Source organism: Excalfactoria chinensis, chromosome 1 (assembly GCF_039878825.1).
Source record: "Excalfactoria chinensis isolate bCotChi1 chromosome 1, bCotChi1.hap2, whole genome shotgun sequence".
Lineage (NCBI taxonomy): Eukaryota > Metazoa > Chordata > Aves > Galliformes > Phasianidae > Excalfactoria > Excalfactoria chinensis.
In genome coordinates, this window is record NC_092825.1 from 39,646,580 (window position 1) to 39,656,188 (window position 9,609).

The window sequence follows — 9,609 nt, forward strand, 5'->3', positions numbered from 1 at the left end:
ATCAAGTTCAACAGACCCTCTTTGTTTTGATTTTTATATAGAAACATGTTTTGTTGTACAATTTGATGAAATATGATTATAGAACCTGCAAAAAAGAATAAACCAGTTAAGCAAATATGTCTACACCATTGGTTTTTAGCAATTCTGTATACAAAATTATTATTTTTCAATTTAATACTTCATAATGGAAGAACTCTGTAAAGGAAAATACATTTCTTATATTAGAACCATGATGTAAATCTCCAAGCACACCATGCAGAGAAGGAAATACATGATAACTTGAGCTGTAGACAGAATTTGTAGATCTAATTTTCTCAGTACTGTGCTGCAGCTCAGAGCCAGCTTGCTGCTTTTCTAAATGCATGTAGAGCTAGTTCACACGACTTGTAGCAATGCACAACTAACGTAATGAGAATAGAAGGTAGTCCCTTCATTTTATGAACTCAAGTATATTCCTATAACAGATCATGAGATTTTTAATAAATATATTACTTAAAGAGGAATTAGTGTTTAACAGAGTTTCAAAGAAATGCACAGATTGCATAAATCAACTAGACTTTAAATGAAATATTTAAGGTTTCAGGTAGAATAACTAGAAACTTACAAAACAGCAAAAGCAAAATCCTACTTCTTCAGTTTTACCATTTTTTGCTATGCTGTGGTCAAACTGAAAAAGTCCAACAAACCTTTCCAATTTCAGTTTGTGGCTGATCTCAAGATATTATAAGAGCACATTTCATTTAGTTTTACAAACAGTTTGTTGATATTTTGCTTATTTATTTATTTTTTTTTCAGCGTGTAAGACTGATTTTCCCCCTTTAAAGTCCATAGGAAAAATCTTTTCAACTGCAGTGGCAGCAGGATTTGGCTCTCAGATCCCAGCCTATCACAAAGGAATTAAAATGTCAGCAGACTTTCTGACATTTCTGGTGGAAAAAAAAAATAGAGGAGAAGAAAAATACTTTACATCTGGAGAACTGCTATCTACTTTGATTTACTTCTCCTCCCTTTCCCCTGTCACATTCCAGGCTCCTTCAGATGAGTGAAATGTCAGCCTCTTTGAAAGCAACAGTCAGTCTCTCAGGTTCATAAAGGCAAAGTAAATTAATTGAAATAAAGAAGGGCTCACACAGCTGTGATTAAACAGGATATACATCTCCAAGTACCCCCTGCTTTTCTCTCTGGACGTTAGTTAGAAAAGGAGCATGGTGAGGGGAGAAGGGAAGATCAGGGGAGCACATTTTATCATAGCAACTGCAAAACTATCAGTACTCATAAAAACACACTCCCAGAAACTCCCAGCTTGCCTCTGTTTCTACTCATGAGGCTAAACTTGAAAACAAAAATAGGAAAAGGGTCTGTTCTGTAATCTTTCAGTGGAACAATTAGACTTAAATTTGATTTAACCATTAGGATCAGTTGGAAGTGGGCATCTTACAAAAAATTCTTAGAAAAACTATGGAAAGAGACATACATATGCTTGAATTCATGGTTTCCTGATTCTGTTCTTCTTCTGAAAATGAACTTCAACTTTGGCCTGAGTAACCGTGAAAGAGTATTCTGGATAGAACATATCATTTCCTTTTTTATGGTCTGCTTAGACAGAAGTAAAATTTGCCTTATGATTTAAATAAAAAGTAATTTTATTAGTACAGGTAAAGATACTAGTTTTATCTAGACCCTTGTGTCAGATGCACAAGTAGTGGAAATGCAAGTTTTTCCTTTTTTTTTTTTTTTTTTTCCCCTTCTTCTTCAGTTTTCTCATAATCATTTTTTTAAGGTACAATATACAGAACACGTCAAACTGATTTTCAGATAATCTTGATTTCTTGATTAGGTTATCATTACTGGACCAAGAAGCAAAAGCTGGCAAAATTAACCATTGTTTTTCTTGCTGCCTGTCTTTTAGTTTATTTATTTATTTTGAAAGCGGAATTTGTAATTATTTTCTTGTGATGTCCAGTAAGTTCATTTTTGCAGGGCATTTTATGTCAATAAAATTAAACAATTTCTAGGAATTTATTACAGTAACAGAATGCTTGGGTAAAATAAACATCATTTTTCAAAACACTGAAACATTTTTAGAAGCTTGAAGCCACCAAAATTAAAGGGGAAAATAAAAGACTATGTCATCTTCCTGTTGATTCTAATTAAATGAAAGGGATACAGTTCTAATTAAATTTTCTTCCTCAGTTTTAGCATTGGAAATTATTTGTTACATGTTGCTAGCATAACTTTATGCATTCAGCAAACAAGAATTAAACCCTTCATTAAACCTGAGGTGTGATAAGTTGCAGACCTGCATTAAGCTTGTCATGCTCTTGCATCAGCCTTGTCTCAAAGAATGAATGATATTCTGTCGGCTGCAGCATTTCATTTAGCTAATGAAAAAGTGTCTTCACGTTAGATGTCAAGTACTACAACAGGGTCACATTCTGCCACTTTTATTTAGTATTGCTTTACTCCATGTGTAGATGCATTGATGTGAGCGAGACTACTCACATAGACCAAATTGTGAATCACTTGTAAAAGTTTATTCACAATGGCCCTATTCATGCAAGGAGTTGCTCACCACAACATGAGTAATCGGTTCATAATCAGGCCCAGCTTAAGGTACTATTCAGCTATGGTGAGGATGGCAGAATCTGGCCCACACTGGCTTAAGGCCAGACTCAGACTTTTTAACCAAGATGAGTAGCTCCTTATTCCATAAGCAATGCAAATAAAGCCAAAGAGTCTATTTGTAGGGTTCTCTTATTATTAAAAAAAATTTGAAAAGAGGCATTACTGTGTATGCAAATAATTAGAATAAATTTCTATTCAAGGTAAATGATTTTATTTTTCACTGGACTATACTACTACATTTGTCAGGACTTGTGTTTGAGTTTTTTGATTGTATCCACTTAACGATTACTCAGTGTGAGCAACTAATCTTTTCACTGCTTCTTCAACATGTGGCAGATGCACTAAAAACAAAAGGAGGTGATTTACATAGCCTTCCTGCCAAGTTCTTTAATTAATGTTTGAGATATGTGGTCATCATGCAATGCTGGGTAGTAAATTTCTAGGACTTCTTTGCAAAGAGTCCCTGTTCTGTTAAAAGAGAAAGTGAAATATTGTTGTAATTATTACTGAGAAGAATTTGTGATGACATAGTGCAGGGCTGTATTTTTTTTCTCCCATGATTGATTCATTAACAATTTGAAAATGTTAAGCCTGTGTTTGAAGTCAAATTTTCGAACAGATGTAAATTCATCCATGAAAATTAAAAGTGCTTTCTAAGATTTGTACAGACTCATGTGAATGATGGACAACACTGCATTTAGCAGCTAAGGACCATCCGCTTACCATAAAGGTGGTCAGAAGAGTTTGACACAACTGATGATTTCTACCTACAGTTTAATTGGCAGTGTTACACACCACAGAAATGTATCAATGAAGGCAACTTTTGTTGCTGAGAAAGAACTGAAATGAACTATATTTCTTACTTCACTTCTTTAATGTCATAATATTTTACTCTGTCAAGTACTGAAAAATTCCAGTTCAATATGTTAAAAGCATTTCGTTTTGACTGTAAACTTTGTAGTAAAGCAGTGAAGTATACGATTAACAAATGCCAACAAAATACAGTACTGTACATTTAATACTGAGATATTTTAAAATGATAGAAGTAAATACTTATGGTTGCAATGAATAAAATGTTTCAGTGTTTTCAAAATGACACAGATTAACTCAATAAATTTCCAGATATTTGCCTGTCTGATCAGAGATAAAACTGATCTCAGATCACATAAACTGCTAAAATTCAGAATGTTTCCAGGGGAAAACAGTGTTTTTTTTTTTTTTTTTCCTCCAGCACTTTCATAACTATGTAACAAGTGGTTCGCCCATCGAATCTTCAGAATACACTCTTCTTATCCCTTTACAATGATTATTCAGGTTTATCTGGCATGTGAAGGATAGTGAGGAGTCACCCTAAGCTTATTGTCCTAGCTACTTCTTTATCCCATTTATTTAATGTCACTTCTGAGCAGCCCAAAGAAGCTGAAGTATTTATCTGGTTAAACTTGGTTTACAGCTGCTTTGTATTGCCAGTGCAACACAAAACAGCTGTGGTACACTGATGGATTATCACTTGAAATACTGGGAGCATATGCAAACTTATTAAATATTCAGAATGTAATGATGCAGTAGTTTGAAAGAAAATATTTTAGATTTAAATTATGTAAAATAAGCAGCAGACTGGGCAAGTGCTGAATGTTAGGCGTGTGTATGAGAGGCAGTATACAGTGAGTATGGAGGTATGATGACTGGGAATGGCAGAATAATCTTCTGGGAGAGGGGGAGACTCAGGGTGTTCAAATGCAATCCACTCTAGGTGTCAATGATTATTCAAAATAGGAAAAAACCCCACAGTGGAGCTTTCAAAATCCATCATCTTCTATAGAAATAGGGTAGCTGTGAGTCATCATATGAAACAGACCAAAACTTCCACAGAGCTCGTGTTGCTCACTTTCATAATGATGATTATTCCCACAGTAATAAGCAGTAGAATAGACTAAGAAATCCATCAGTACATAGGCAATTGAATTGATCAAAACCAAGGAGAACAAATAAATACCATTAATAAGACTTCACTTTAAAGGATCAGAACAGTATTTATACTTTCTGAATGGCTAACAAGATGATGTGACATGAGTGCTTTTCCTTGCTCATTGTCTAACTTCAGTAACACTCCATATTCCAACACCTGTCAACTGCTTCATCTCTCAGAAGCTGGGGAGAACAGTGATGATCTCTGCGTCCTTTAAGTAATAAAAATAATAGAAGTAGGCTTAATCCCGCCTGCCTCATTCTCCTGTGAGAATATCCATATGTGAACAAAATGCATGCTTGTCCCACAGTCATTACAGCAATGCAAAGTCTTCTACTATAATTCAGCAGTTACAAAAGATCCCTTTCTTGTTAAAAACACTGGAAAATCCAGTCTGATAATGATTAATAAACTACTTGTAGGTTAAGTGAGGTCCTGGTTAACACCATCATGTTTTTGCCCTTTTGAGAAAGAATTCAGTTAAAATGAAAGCTTTGTTAAGCAGTGTCCTTTAAAAAACAACAACAACAAAACAACAAAACAAATCAACAACAACAAAAAAGACAAGTATCTGAATCAGTATGACTATATTTACTCAGGTGTATTTAGTCAAATGAATTTGTTTTAATCATTAAAAATGAAAAACAGATGAGATCTTGAACTGTGAAAAAGGCAAGATAAAACATGTTAATTGCATATTTCTTTCTAGAGTACTAAAATTTTTTTTTTCATTAATCTTTATAAACATTAACATATAATGGAATATGGAAAAACTTCAGCTGTCACTTGAACACATAAAATACTGAATCATTTTGGGAGCCTTTTAAAAAAAAAGAGGTTTGGAGTAGAGATCTGAATTAGTGAGTAATATTTAACAAATGCTTAGATAATGTATACAGTGAGAAAGGAAGAAAATTAACTCATTTTTTGTGGGGGAGTTTATTAAATATTTGGAGCCAGAAAATTCAGTGTTGACAAAGAGGGCTGAAATTTCCTTTACTCAAAAATCTCCCTACAATCAAATCCTAATTGAAGTTAGTGGAAGTCTTGACAGAAACTTGACTTGGGACCAGAATATGATTCCTAATAAATACTTAATAGATTTACAATACTAAATCAAATTGTTCTGGAACAACTTCACTTATTTTATTTTATTTTTTTTTATTTTTTTATTTTTAATTAGGTGGTCTATTCTGCTATTTTTAAAACATCGAACTTTAATAAATTACTGTTTTATATCTAATTGATTGCAGTAATAAACACACAGGTTTTTCTGGTGAGTATCAGAGGGAAGAGGATGGACTATATAGTTTTTGTTTCTCCCTCTTTAGAGAAGCCTGTTGTAAAGGGGATTGTTAGTTTTAATTTGAAAACAATTCCACAAATATGCTAAACTGGTAGTCCAGAGGCAGAATATTAACTCTTTATATAAAGTAATTCATCTAATTCTCCTCAGGAATTTAAGCAAATAATGTAACTAGAGATAAACAGAGAATCCCTTAAAAGTGCACATTTATCTACACTTCCTACTTATGCTGCTAAATGCTTAAAACAACACTAGGTCATAAATTTGCCTTTTCATTCTCATTCTTTTGGCAGCGTTTCCTACACGCTGCACTTTTAAGAGTGCAGCTTGGTCTCCTCTCAAATAAATAAGAGCCATGGAAAGAAAAAACTGCAGCTACAAAGTAGTTCTAACCCATTAAATGCAGATGGCCCACAGGGGGTTTAATCATAAGAGAGAGAACACACATCATGCTGAAATATAGAGCTGTTTTCTATCACTTGTTACCATTTGAATGTCTATCCCAGGAAAGTGAATTCAATATATCTTCCTGGCCATCAGTTGCCCTCTGAATACTCCCTCTCTCTCTGATGTAGCTAGATTTCCCTTTAGAACGTATAGAGATGAATGAGCTCTTACCACACGTAGAAGTGAAAGAAAACATTTCTTTCTGCACCAGAACAGATGAGATTCATCATTAAGAGAATGGATTTGACCTTGTCAAGTGGACCAAAGCAATTTATAAACAAACTCCTACAGGGGAGGCTACTTTTGGCCAAGTACTATATTAGCAGTGTTTTACTTATGCCCACTGCTACCTTACAATAACTTCAGAAACATGCTGACTTCCTGAAATATAGGGTGCTGAGAGATATCGCAGATGTACCTAGAAACACTGGGATAGAACAGGGTTACTTCTCTCCCTAGAGGCTGTACAGAAATATATCCATCCACCTTGTTATCTTGTTCTTGCTTAAAGTTGCTGATCAGTTGTTCACTACTCAATTGAGTAATTTAAAAGAGTTTATTTATCAGAATATTATTGGGAAAGCAAATACAAGCTCGATGTGTTTGTTTTGTGTGTCCAGGCTTAGAAAAGAAGAGCCAACGGCTTTCTACAAAATTCAAATGAGACCAAACTCTCATTTGTACTACTTGTTTTTTTTTTTTTTTTTTTTTTTTTTTTTTTTTTTTTGTTGTTGTTGTTGTTGTTGTTTGTTTATTTTGTTCTTTTTCTTCATTAGGATTTGTGAATCTCAGATAGAAATTTTAACTTTCCTTCTTCCAAATCTGAATCACATATTATTTTTAAGTGACAATAACATTTCACTGGCTACGAAAGTACAATGGTCCGTATTATGTCCTACCCAACAATAATAAGCAAGGCAGAAAAGAAAGGACATGAAGTGGCTCAAAGACAGCCCTTCTGTGTAGGAAAAGAAGACTGTGCCAATCCAAGGGGGTGGCTGCAAGGTAAAGCGGAGGAAAGTCTCACTCAATGTATAAGCAACATTTCACTGATAAAGATTTAGCTATGACTTCTTAGACATGCCTACAATAACCTTAGTAATGTCAGCAGAGCCAGATAACGTAATAACCTCCCCCAGCCTCCAAAAAGGGAATCATGGAAAATTTATAGAAAGTGATTAACTAACGTACTCACTGTCCCCTTAGACCCACTCTACCTATTGGATTTATCTTCTGCATTAAAAAAAAAAAAAAGTGCAGTTACTACTTACCACAAAGTTTACAGTAATATATACCCATGTTGCTTCAGGCCATTAAATTTCTCAGATCTTTCATAAAGTATGGAGACTCCATCGTTTATGAGTAGTCTTATGTGAATAGCCAATATTTTCATACATATTTTTGTGAGGGAGAAATACATTCTGTTCAAGGCTTAACTACTTCATCTTGGATGCTCTTTAATGTTCAGAAAGCACAAGGCAATGGTCTCAACCATGTTTCATTGCCCGGAGATAAAAATACTGACCTTCTCGAGGTCAGAACAATGAAAAGAATTTCCCAAGTCCTTAGGAGCCACTACACTGCATATATCCATAATTGCATAGCAGATTTATGCCTTACTCATCAATGGGTCAAGTTCTCAAGGCATTCTGATATTAGTCTGAGAAAAAAATCCCCCCTATCTACTGCTTACAGTTATTATTCTGTTATTTATTAATGCACTCTCCCTTTCAACGTGTGCTATGTGTTTCTGAGTCACATACAGAGATGATGGACCCAGTTACAATATTAATTTCTTCAGTATTATTATCACACTTCAACTCTGATTTCCAAAAGTGTAAGGAAGAATGGACTCAAGACCTTGGGCCTTGGATCCACTACAATTACAATGAAAATATGTGTGATATATAAATACAAAAAGAACACAGCAAAGAAGTGATTATAACTGTGTAACATAATTACCTTGACTTTTTTTTTTTTTTTTTTTTTTTTTTTTTTTTTTTTTAGGTATGCATCTGTTTAGTCTCTTTAAGAGGAATATCAAGGTTCACTGGGAAGTTTATTATCCTGGGAAGAAATGTATTACTTTTTGTAAAGAAGAAAAATATGCTTTATTATTTGCCTTAAATGAAACAAACCCAAATCTGTCTCTCTTTCCACTTATACACCGTGCAGCAAACATTAAAGATGAGTGATATTTAATGAAAGTTATTTTCTTAAAGAACAAATACATCCTGAAATCAACCCTCATGTATTTAATCTGCCTAAAAAATCAGTATGGCATTAGTAAAGAGAAGATATTTTTCCTGTAGTCAGTTTGGTCCTGTCAATATCTGGAACAATCACATTTCTTCAGTTTTACTCATTCTGTTCTAACCTATTATCTAAGATGAAAAGTGCAATTTTCTATTTATTCCCTGTTCCTGTATTTAACTGGAGACCTTCAAAAGTTTTCAGAGGCAAGAATTCTAAAAACTTCAATAGCTTGCTACATACGACATTTTATTTATTTTAACTTCTCCACCTCCATTCCTCTTTGGCATCCAAAATGCATACATAAAGTGTGGCTGCTACTTACCAGTTTGAGCCTAGAGTTCTTTGCTTTTATATAAAATAGCTGAGTTAGATCTCCAGTTTGTCAAAGCAAAATCAAATTTTAAGTCAAGTCTTCAAGATTTTACATGTTTTTGTCTTTCTTTTGTTAATTTGCAGGCTGGTTGTAACCCATTGTTATTGCTTCGAGACTATTTGCAAAGCTGTGTGGCAACTCATATACTTTTTTTTATGAAACCCTGATAGGCTGTTAAGAGTCCTCCCATGAAATGATTTGATTGATCCAAAATTGGTACTTTTGAATTGTCTTCTCTGTTTTGTAGGATGTTATGAATTTCTACAAGAATGATCTAGTATCATTCATTTTCCCAAATGTTCAGGCTGGGAAACCTAAAAGCAAGAACTGTCCATAATTATATGCACAATGCTTGGCACAAATAACTTAGTAAAATAATTCTTGTATGTCACCAAACTTAGACTTCTCAGTTTCTTAATTTTTAGTTTTCACTCCCCAAAAATCTTTATTTACTGCTGTATGGTTGTCTTCCATTTATTCAGCTACTTGATACTCATGAACTAATTCTCTTAGTCATTATGCAGCCTCTTTTTATTTCTTAAGTGCATCTTTCTCTTCCTTAGTCCAGCATCTTCTTTTGCTTGGAGTCTTTATAAAGATTTTTATCTATGCGCCAATATATTTTTCTTGTGT